Source organism: Lepeophtheirus salmonis, chromosome 6 (assembly GCF_016086655.4).
Source record: "Lepeophtheirus salmonis chromosome 6, UVic_Lsal_1.4, whole genome shotgun sequence".
In the NCBI taxonomy this organism is placed as follows: Eukaryota; Metazoa; Arthropoda; class Copepoda; order Siphonostomatoida; family Caligidae; genus Lepeophtheirus; species Lepeophtheirus salmonis.
Genome location: NC_052136.2, coordinates 15,838,077 through 15,850,523, shown reverse-complemented (window position 1 = coordinate 15,850,523; position 12,447 = coordinate 15,838,077).

Below are 12,447 nucleotides of genomic sequence, written 5' to 3'. Positions count from 1 at the left end.
ATTAAAGATTTCTTTAAGATGTGTATTTCCACTCCTCTAAAGAGCTTCATAGAAATAAGGGAACAAGATAATGATTATAATAATAAACCAGAAAAAAATACATCTAAATAAAGTTCACTTATTAACACAACCTGAATAAAAAAAATAAAACAATCAGGTCTGGGAATTATACTTTTGTAGAGCAGGAGAATAATCAAAATAATGTTTTATCCACAAAAATCTTATCCCTAAGAATCATGCGTGACAAAAGATGAACTTAGCGCAATAAAATAATTTAAACTTATCAGAATCCAAAGTGATATCTTTGTTCTTACAGCCTTTGAGTAAAATAATGCAAAATGAAACTTCAAATAATGATTAAATATGGGAGGGGGTATTTTTTGTTATCAACTTACAGAAAAGGGGTAGCAGGTCTTAATAGTTTGATTACCACTATTTTAAAACCAACAATGGCCCAGAGCTTGCATATTATAAATCATGTGTGTCAGCAGCAAAAAAAGTTAATTCATAATAAATAAATATTGTAAATATTAAATATTATATGATATCCATTTAACAACCCAAAACATAGTGGACAACGCGCTCAGGAAAATAATTCACCAGAAATAAATGTGCATCAGGTCGAATCCCAATAGCTTTTTGATTAGGAAATATACATTTGAAATATATATGTATTTCAAGATATATCCTAGATCAGAAAAATATAGTTATCATGTGTTATCATGAAATTATAAATAAACTTTAAGGATACATAGAAAGAAATAAGATTGACGGTCCTTTAGCACATAGCCTTTTTTCCATACTGCAGAAAGTTTCCTATTCCTATATCATATTAAAAAAAGATATTTCTATTGTTACCTATTTTATTTTTGAGTAACTTCCCTTCCAAATTAAAGTATTTACTTGGTGTTGTTTGAAATCACTCGTTATTCTAATTGAAAATGGGGGCTGAAACTCTAGTTTTACAAATTTGTTATCCCTTTTGATACAACTTTGATCATCTTCATCTTCCAATTGGTATGGTCTCTGCTTGGCCCTTTTTGCATATACTCTAAATTGAAAATCATTGCTGAAACGCTTGGCTAGCCAAGAGACTCACAATACTAATTACAACTGTATAATTATATTAAATATCTAGTATATAATAATAGGTAGGAAACCCTGGATTTGAATTTTTTTTATTCCCATGACAAATAATGATCAGTATCATTGTAAAATCTCACAAAGTTAATTGGGAGAAATTAATGTAATGAGAAAGAAAAGGAAAATTTTCTCATCATAATTTTTTTTCTTCCTATGAACAACAATGACATCTTTTTTTAAAGAAATTTGTACATACATATCAAGCGTAATACATAGGTATGTATTGAAAAGAACTCTTTGAACAGGTTCAATCAAGAGTTACATTAGATACATAATTACAATGTGGCCCGTCAACGCAAAAAGGATCTAAAAAGATTTTTTTTTTAATTGAGTGTAGATTAAATTTACATTTTGTAAGAATTCATAATAAATTTCTATTAGCAAATTATTATAATTAATTTTTCAATAAACTACAAAGTGCACTTAAAGATATACAAAAACATTGTCACAGTGAATAAAACCTATATCGGGAAAGACATATCAATGATGCTTCTAAGAAAATAAACTTGAATACAACATTCAAGTGGGACATTTTTGTCATCACTTTGACGGGAACTAATACTTTAATAAGTTCAACAGCAAACACATCACAGTATACATATAACGCAGCTCTGCACATCGGGTTTTCGGCGGAGGAAATTGCTGATGCCCAAGTACGGTATGGGCATGGATACGCCTCCTTGTATACAAGTAAATATTCACAAAAGTATGGAAAATTTGAAGAAGGAATACACCACTGAAGTTCAAGAACCAAGTTGAGAAGTGAAAACTATAAAAATAAGAGTTAAAGGGATAGAGAACTTTGAACTTAATCGCAGGGGGAAGATGAAAATAAAGGTGGTTAATACTTTTAAAAGATTAGGTGAGGGTAAAATGAAAAGAATTGATATGCAACTTGGACAAAGTTCTGCATTCCTATCCAGAACCAAATCCTAAGGATCCAGATACTGAAATTGTTTTTACAAAATATAAGTCAATTTGGAGAACTGCGAATTATATACTCAAGGTCAATGCTGACCATCACACTATCCAACAAATAATACCATTAAATGGAAACTTAGTGAATGTAAGGTTCTTGGGATACAACTTTAATGCCAAAACTGTTTCCAGTTTGGACAGGGCTGTAACGGAAAACGATTACAAATCTGTATCTGAAAATGGATTAAATCAAGAAAAACAAAACTGGTAGGGAATCAAAAAGGGGAAGATATGAGGAAAAACGGAATGGATAACAAAAATTGCAGTGAAAGTAATGACCTGTCACATTCCAGACTGGAGTGTATGCAAAAAAACAACAACATTAAACTATTTGATAATAATGACATAAAATCGGATAACCCAAATCTCATCTGCAGTGATATCAATAAATTTTATGTTGTATGTTAAACTAATATTATGATTGCCTGAAGGATAATGAATGCTGGAGATGCAAAACGAATATAGCTTCCTTTTGTGAGGTTTTGAGGTTTGACCCAAAAGATGATGCTTAGATATCAGAAGGAGGTAACTGAAAAACATTTGACGAACTTTGAGATTAAAAATACCATAGTTAAAGATGCTAAGCTTGGTAAATCCCCAGGCCACCAGGCTTTACGTGAGAATTTTACAAAAAAATAAGCTGACGTCTTGATCCCTGTTCTTCTATCTTTTTAAGAAAGAGTAATGCCGTTTTGAATTTTCCCTGAATTTGCGTTGGAAGGACGGATTGTCTTGATACCTACAGCTAATAAGGATCCTGGATACCTGAATAACTACCGACGTTGACTATGCAGAAGTAAAAAATACAATATTTTCTTATATATATTGAATAAAAAAATAAGTTTTTCTACAGATTTCTTAAAGGTAAACTTATGGACAACATTCCCTTCTCTGTACATACCTTTCTCGAATCATTGAATAACACCTCTGTGATCTCTCTAGATTTTGCCAAAGCCTTTGACACACTATCTCATGAGTTCATCATTCGTACGCTATATCATACAGGATTTGGTGATTTTATCAAGAGAATAGTCGGAGTAATCTTAGTGGGGTCCTGTACCATTATGAGGTATGGGAATCATGAGTCATTTTTTTAGTATAATGAAGGGGTGACCGTGTCTACATTGCTGTTCAACATAAGGATTGACAGATTTCAACAAAATATGCATAAATATTACCAAATTATTGGAATTTTGGCGATCCAAGCACATCCAAAAGGCATCTGCTATGATGAGAACTAGGGTTGTTGATTTAAAAAAACTGATTAATTTGATTAAAAACTGATTTATTTGATTCAAATCCAATTTTTTTTTTATTAAAATCTATTTTTAAGAAGTTCTGTTGAGGAGCTATTGGCTCGATTACATACAATGGTTAAGGCTCTAGATCAGGTACTAAGGGACAAATGCACTATTGCTCAGGCAGTTAATCTTTGGAAAGATTTATGTGACAACCTCAAAAGCAACGAGCAAGTGGAACACCTTGTAAGAAAATGAATAAATAGTTCTTTCCCAAGGCTCATCTTCTTGCCAACATGCTTGATTCTTCACTACAGGGAAATAACTTTATGAAGAAGAGATGAATATCCCAATGAGAAATATCCAGCACATGTTTCTATTATCATGAAGTGTCAGACTAGATCATCCCCTTTTCAGTCATTTAAGTTTATAGAACCTCTAACCAAGGCCATGTCAGCTACCAAGTGGTGGGAATCTCAGGTAAGTTTTACAGGCAACCATAGCATTGCAATTTTCTCTGCAGTTGATCAGCCTCGTAATCTGGAGTAGAACGAGTCTTCTCATCTTGTGGTCTAGTACTTTTAAAGCTTAGGAACCACTTTGGTACAGAGAATCCTGCAAAACTTGTTTTTCTTTTCAAGTTCATGAATGAACACAATTATAACAACGAGGATGATGCATAATTGAAAATATGTTGTAACCAATTAAATTTAATGATTTTCTTTTGTAGTCCATGTGTCCACGAATATAGTCATGATGAGGATATTTCATGAAAATAGTTATATCCAGTTAGACTCAGAAGAAATGTAATAAAAAAGAAGTATATATTTAATTTATAATTATGTAATAATAATTTCAGGTATGTAGGAAAGCTCAGAAAAAAAGTTAAAAGATAAAATATATCAAATTTACCACAAAGTACAAATTATTTCAGTTCTATAAATAAATTCAGAATAAATTTAGTTCATAAAGACAGGATATACTTAATTCATAATCAAAAAATAATTTATTCAATTCTATAAGTAGACTAAATCATTTTTAGTTGATTATGCTAAATTAAAAAAAAATATTATTTTGCATCAAATGGGATGCTTATTTTACATATTTTCTTTATTTTTTATTAATATTTTCTAGAACTATGATTTAAATCATTGATTTTTATTCAAAAATCTTTTGATCTAAGTCTATGATGAAAATTGCCTGATTTAAATCAAAGAACCCTGCTTAAGGCTAAACTTTAGTATTGTGTGGGAGACTTTTCGAAACAATAACATCAATTAGAAGAATTATGGCCCTGCTCAGAAAGTTATCTTTAACTTCCTGATTAAATATTAATCCAGGTAAAATAGAGACATTTAGCACTTTCTGACCCCGGTGACGGTGTGCCTCTCGATCCCAACAGTCATGACCACTTCGGGTGTTCTGTGACTGGCACAAATCAAAGCAGCAATCTGATTTCTTTTTGCTTCCATTTTTGTTTACAAAAATGATATAGGTGATTGTAATAGTTCATTCAAAAGCTTAAAAGTTAGCTGTCGCGCAAACATTGTAAATTTAAGAATTACATTCACTATGCCTCGAAAAATTAATCTATAGTAGGGGTACACCCATTTCGCCCTTTCAAATAAAATCTGTCAATATCTCATTATTTCATTGTGATTATCAATTTTAGCTCATTTTTAAGTGTGATTTTAAGGGGTTAATGAGAATAATTTGTTCATAGAAATGAAAAATTATATGTCGAAGATTACTATATGTACTATAGGTTCATGTTGTAGGAACATAATTTTGGGTAGTTTTTTTTTTTGTCAACGGTCCATATATGTAAGTAGTACAAGAAAAGTCTTGGAATAAAAAGAAGAAAAAATCGTAGGTCGATTCAAACTTCTTCCAATCTGTTTTTGTATATATAGTACATTTACATACAAGGGTGTTGTTCCCCTTAAAAGGAATTCTATTGTGTATACTATCAAATATAGGTAACGACCATCTCTATCCAATTTTGTTTTTCTTTCTTTTTTTGCATCAAATATTCAGAAATAGACGTAAGGAAAATTTATTTTAATTGCACCGGAAAAGGGAGTGTCTACTTTGTACCTATACACATATGTATGATAGGGAGTATATTTTTTTCCAATGTGTTTGTCTGAAATTGTACACTTTTTTTTCTCCAACATATGTAGGTAATAGGCCTCATATACAATAACTGGGAGGAGATGATAAAAATTAATAATTCGACAAAAGATTTTTATTTTTTAAAGTGTTGTTTGATGGTATTATTGTGAGAGTTCAAATCTGTATAGAATTGATTCTACTTGACTCTACTCAATGGTATCAAGTCCACACATCCAAGGATACATTTTAAAATTAATAAGAGAGTCAAATTTATTATGATGGAGTTGTCGCGATACCAAAATTTTCGTACTGATTCCACTACTTTTTTATACTTTTCGACTAAAAATACAGGACAATTAGAAAGGGATATCGGTAGAGTGCAAATTTTCTTCTATTTTCCTAAGTTCTAAATATGGATTTTTTTTAAACATGTTTATTAAACCTTGTTAAGAACACTAATTTCAACTTTTATTTTTAAAGGGAGAATAAATTAGTGTTAAGTAGTTGTGTGTGCTTAAAATACGAAGAGTACCGTTAAGGATTTGTTTGGAGTTATAAATGTAAGTCCTGGTTGATCTTGCAGTAGAATTGAATTGTGGCTGGAGGAGGGCCACAAGGAGACAAACCAGAAGTCTGGCATATTGTTGATGCAGAAGTTTTTTTCAGTTCTGCTTGGTTTTATAGGGAAGTAATTGAATTTTTCATGTTGTAGGCAGTCTATACTCCAACGATCTCTGTATCCTTTTCTGTATTGACGCCGGTGTAGAGATGATCGTATACTTGTTGCCTTTTTTGTCGTAGCTCACACATTTTATACTTAGAGACATGGGATAATTATAAAACTTTTTTGTTTCAGATGTCGTTTGGTCCTTAATAAAACATCATACTTAAAAGGCAAAAACTCATAATTAAATGCTCTGGAAGTTTTGGGTCCCTGCTCTGTAGATGCGTTGCATACACTGGAGATAATACCAATTTAGTATGGTACGATTGTCACCGGCATCAGTATAGTACAATACTCGTAACTACCTCTAGTAAATTGATTTTTGTCTGTGAAATACTATCATTGTGTACTTTTGAATTTACTTACCAATTTTTAATGTACTGTTGCGGCAAACTTTTTATTGCTTAAAGAGTACTTAGGAGCAATTATTTTGTAGTAACTGTGTTAGTGAGCTATTTGTTACAAAACCACAGTATCACATGCTTACTTTGTCTTCTCAGGGATTAAAATAATCTCATTATAATTATTTATGTATTATAATCTAATTATGTATCATCACTAAGGGATACCACAAAACTCATTATATCATCTAATGAAGTTTTGTGATAGAAATCAAACAAAACAATAAATTTTTTTATTTTTTTTGTGAAAATCGACTCATTAAATGAGTTGAGTGGATAATTTTTCGAGTCGACACAACACTAAATATATATATGTCATATAAAAAGTACATTTATGTATTTATAAGTACGTATCTATTATATAACTTTGCATGTGTTATTTTATATGAGATGGGGAATCGGAGACGAGATAATGATGTACATATTATGATGATATTAGGTTCCATGTTTTTTATTTATGATGTAGTGTTTTTGATGGAGAATCTCATGTTAAGAAAAGTTATTTCATTAATTAATAAGGGGTGACAGTTAGATATAACATCACAACATGACACATATAGCTATGATTGTAAGTTTTAAACATTTTCGGAAAATTTTATCTTATTTTTTAAAGTATACTTATATTCTACAAGTATTAAATTAGCGACACAATTATTAGGGGAAGGTAATAAACATAAGTTCCATTACATTATACAGGTTTCAGTAACATACACTCCTGTTAGATAATACGTGGCAATCCAGTTGTAGAAGTAGTAACATTGTGGCCGTGGTTTTTTTTTCTTGGCAATATATTCAATCGCTATCATGCTTTGGAGTAGTGAGGGGTAAATATTACCGAAAAATTGCATTAAAAAAAATCTTGTAAATTTAACTAATTTCAATTAATCTCCTGATTTTTTTTAGTGCAAATTATTAAAGTCAGTTAATTTCTTTGATTTTTAATATATAAAAACGATTATTTCAATTCATTTTTAAATTGAACATTTGCAAAATTTTGGAGCGCAAATAACTCAAAAAATACTGATGCTAGAGAGCTGAAATTGGTACTATTTGATGTTATGCCATAATTTTAAATTCGAAAGATATGTTCAAATCTTGTAATTGAAATTGAAACAAGCATTTTAAAGACTTTTGAAAAAAATCGGCAATTACAAATTATTTTATCAGCTAACCATCTAAAATGATTAAATAAGATATTTATTTTTTGATTTTTGTATAAAAATTACTTTTTCTTAAAAACTCTAAATGAAAAGTTATTGAAAGAGAAACACAAAAAGGAAATAACTCCTTGCCCAATAAAAGTTTAAAGTTCGGCTTATACAGTGTATGAATGAATGGAGACATCACTATCTGATAGATTTTCAAAACGGCGTAAAACAAAACGTTAAGTTTGTAACATCATTATGAAACAAAAATATATATTTTTTGATTTATAAAACTTGTTTTATTGTTTGTTTGTTTTTTTTTCAAAAAAAGAAAGTGTGTTTTGCCACACCCAGTATTTTGCAAAGGCATTACTCTTATATTGATCTTTGATTCTAACCTAACATAAAAACATTTACCCTTATGTTTCCCCAACCAATTATTAGTCTTATTCTCCGTCTTTCATTAGCGTACACCTGCTCATGATTATCAACGGGAAAATAGAATTAATTCGATTGTAAAATGACTATCTTAAGGAATTTAAATATTTTCTTATTGATTATTATTCTTATGACATAAATTAAATAAATCATCCCCCCCAATCATAAGATATATTATAGAATATTCCTTGTTTAGCCCTATTCTCAATATTTATGTAAAGATATATACTCATTTGCTTGTGTTTCTCATTCCTTGGGAAATTGTTCTAAAGTAAGATCTCATGAAACCAATATGTAAAATTTAGGATTTTGAGATTTTTTTTTAAAGTTAAGTAAACTATTGTATATTTATAGAAAAAAATATCACTCTTAAGCAGATTGTAACCGAGCATTAGTGAACGATCCAAAATTAATCCATGTTTCCTAGATTACAATGTGGAGTTATGTTTAAATATCCACTTCTATAATCATTAAAAATGCGTTATGGGTATCATATTTTGTTCATGCATATGAGCGATTATTTCCACTGTAGCATCAATAAATATTAAATATATTATATAAAGTAAGTTCTTAAATTTGATAAATTATCAAACACCAAGAATCATAATGATGAGCACATATTCGCTTCATCATTGTGAAATTCGTTTTTTCTTCGGCAAGCCAAAATCAAAGCCTTCCCTCTTGCAAGGTCCTTTGGGAATCGGAGGTATGAAACGCTTCTTAGGTTTTTACTAATAGGTACTGAACAGGCTCTTTTAGTTTTATCTAGCTAATTAAATTAAATATATGAAAAATTAAAAAATTAATTAGCAGGTATTTTATAGAAGTCTTAAAAATGTATTAAATTTAAAAATTTACTTTTGTTACCGTTGAATATCAATATAGTCAATTTAATCCAATGCATACACCTTGTGATTCATCAGTTATTACGTATTTAACGTTGAATATAATGAATTTTATGAAGTTTATATTTGAAATAATAAAATGCAGGTCACATTTGAATTAACTTTCAATGGTTTTTTTTCTATTGAAACAAATAATTGAGTATGGAATATCTTTAATAATGGTCATCCTGGCAAAATAACAATTTTTCAAAGGTAAAAAAAAAATAGTTGATTTTCCTTTCATATTAGAAAAATTTGATTTTAATGACAAAAAAAAAACACTAAAAAAGGACAAAAACAGCCCATTAGAAATTTTTATCAAATTGGTTAAATAATCTGATTGGTTTATCACATCAAAACAGTAATTATGATACTCTTTACCTTCTGTAATTTAAAGATTTTGATATTTTTTCAAATTAACAAAGATCCTAATGCTCTATATTCTGATTGAAAATCGACGATTGCTAAAAAACAATTAATAAATATAAAAAAATAACAAATGGACTGACAAATTTTTCCTTGTTTCACTTTCTGTATAACATTTAATATGTGGGGATCTAGTCACTTAGGCAACGTATGGAAAATGTTATTTTAATAGAATCATGCCTTTGTTTTATGTTTCTGCTTATTTGAATATGTATTTAAACGGAAAATGTGTATTAGATTGTATAAACAACCATGTAATAGGATTCATCTCTTGATATACGATCCAGGTATTCTGTCTATTGATATTTAAATAATTATTTAAAAACATTGGTTTTTATGCAGATTGTTATTAATCAGTGATGGATAAATAATGTTTTGGGAAACAAATATTGTTAATTTATCGTTTATTATAATATGTATGTTCAAAGTCCATATATTTACAAATTAGGATGGTTCTTAAAAATCCATGCTTTAATTTTGCATGTACCACTCTACTATTTTGATCCTTTTAAAATAATACTTCTCTATTCAAAATACTAATATTTTGCCCTATATTGAAAAAATATATAAAATAAAAATATCTCCAATTTTATAAATGACATAGAGTTAGAATATCGACTTTGTCTGTTATCCTAAATATATTTTATATCAATACCTCCTCTGGTTGAGTAGCTGTTTCAATATTCAATCCTTTTTAACCCAAGGTGGGATACAAGGAGTGAATACTATTAACTCCTCAATATTACTACCGCTGGAGAACTCTGGCTTTCGAATGGATGAGGAGTTGGCCTTTTAAAACTTTATAACTCACAGGGAGACTACTTTACTTATACTCAAGTACAAAGGAACTTGGAGTTTTGGACCACCAACTCCTTTTTTCATAGCTCTGGAGATAATAAAAAAGAATAAGAATGGAACGACTAGGTTGGGGGAAACACTCAGCAGAAAAGCTGGTAACCAAACGATTGGACAGATATAGTCTCCCAAAGATTGACTTTGATACAAAATACTATTTAAAACCCCTTTTACTTAATCAAAGCAAAAATGGTTCCGCTACCTCATCAATTTATACGAATAAGTCGAATAATGAGGATGAGAGTATGAACTGCACATTCTGTAGCAAGAAAACAAAACGTCAGCACATGTTTTCTACTAGTGTAATAGGGTGAATCCTTTGGTAAGGATGCATCAAGTAAAATTAAAAGCAAAACTACAAGTTTCGACATGAGAAACTGATTGTGTAGTTGCCACCGATCCGAATCGTTCATTGGCTTTTAAGGTGGAGGTCATCATCTGGAAAGTGTGGGTTATAAAATATTCTTACAGATGTAACGAGAAGCCCTTACCAACAAATTGGGAAGGTGTAATAGAGAAAGAACTCGACCTTTTATCTAATTTTTCTGACAATAGTCGTTATTTCGGACTTTTGGGTACATGTATGGAAGAAAAAAAAAGAAAAAAATGTGATTTTTATTGTTTTTTTTCTTATAATTATTTTTTCATTAACTAATATCAGTTATGTGTAAGGAGGGTGTTATAATTAGTTAGCATGTTTTTTTTTGTTTTTGTTGTTTTTTTTGCAGAATTGTAAATGAAGGTATTTGGATTTAAAAAAATCCTTTTTAACATCAAATAGATTATAATATTTATTGCATTACAAGGTTCTGTATCTACAAAATAATGTTTTATTTGGTGCACTCTTGCTTTCTCGGTAGTGGATAAATTTTAATCTACCAATATTAAATATTTATCCTTAATAAAAAAAAATATAACACATGTTGAGAAATTTACAAATTTAGTCAAAAGTTTAAGAGCCAAAGGCTACCTCTGAGTATCGTTTAAATACTATAATTTTTGGGTCCATGAATAGCTTTTTGCTTAATAAAGTTTAGATATTGTATTTAAAATTGAATAGTAAAAAAAAAGATCAAAAAGAGGGCTAATGATAAAAACTTAAATATCATAATTAAAATAAAGCAAGGACTTTTATTGTTTAACGTTATTCCTTATTTTCCTTGCGCTCTACAAATGTCTTTGCCTAAGCGTTTATTAATCAAGGGACTGTAAAATGTGTAAATATAACTAAAGTTCATGTTTTTTTATTAAATTATTACTTCAACCGTCTTGTATTATTCTTTTATTTTTGGTAAATCTCCTCTATAACTGTGATTAGCTCCTTATATCCCCTAATGGACATAAAGTCTTGTATGATGAACAACACTTTTGAAATTATTATCCTTCAATTCCATAAAAATCATAGTATATAAGCTATCGGCATGTGAACAATTTATATTATTAGCTAAATATCACTAAGGGAATTTTTTTTTTATAGCACTTTTTATTAAACTTTCTTGCTTTAGCTTGAGTTCATTTTTTTTGGAGGAAAAAATAAATAAATGGAAAAGCAATACTATAAGGAGCAGCACATTTAGTAAAAACATATATTACTTAATCTGAATATTGTACAAAAATGAGTTTTTTACATTATATTTGTCTTTTTTTTTTTTTTTTTTTCTGTGAGTATTAGTAGCCTTATGCATAGAAATGACGATAGTCAACCTTTGATATTTGAAAAAAAAAGAAAAGTTAAAAGGGTATTTTTGAGATAAAAATATTTGAATTTCTTTATAAATTAAATACAATATCCTTCAGAAAAAGTAGTAGAAGAAGAAAACGAGATCCCAATCAACATAAAAATAAATCTATTAACAAATCACTTTTCATCACTTTGTTGATGAGAATTGATGTGGACGGTCAACACAAAAGCAACCTATCATGATTTTTCTCAATTTTGAGCTTGATTTCTTTTGTTTTCTTCAATGAGTGTTTGTATATTTTTATCAACCAATTTATTAACCCTTTGGAGGCACCACAAATTGCAATAAAATAAAATTAAATTGATTGTCAAGGTAAAATAAAACGACATTGAACGATTATATAGGGGTCATTGATTCT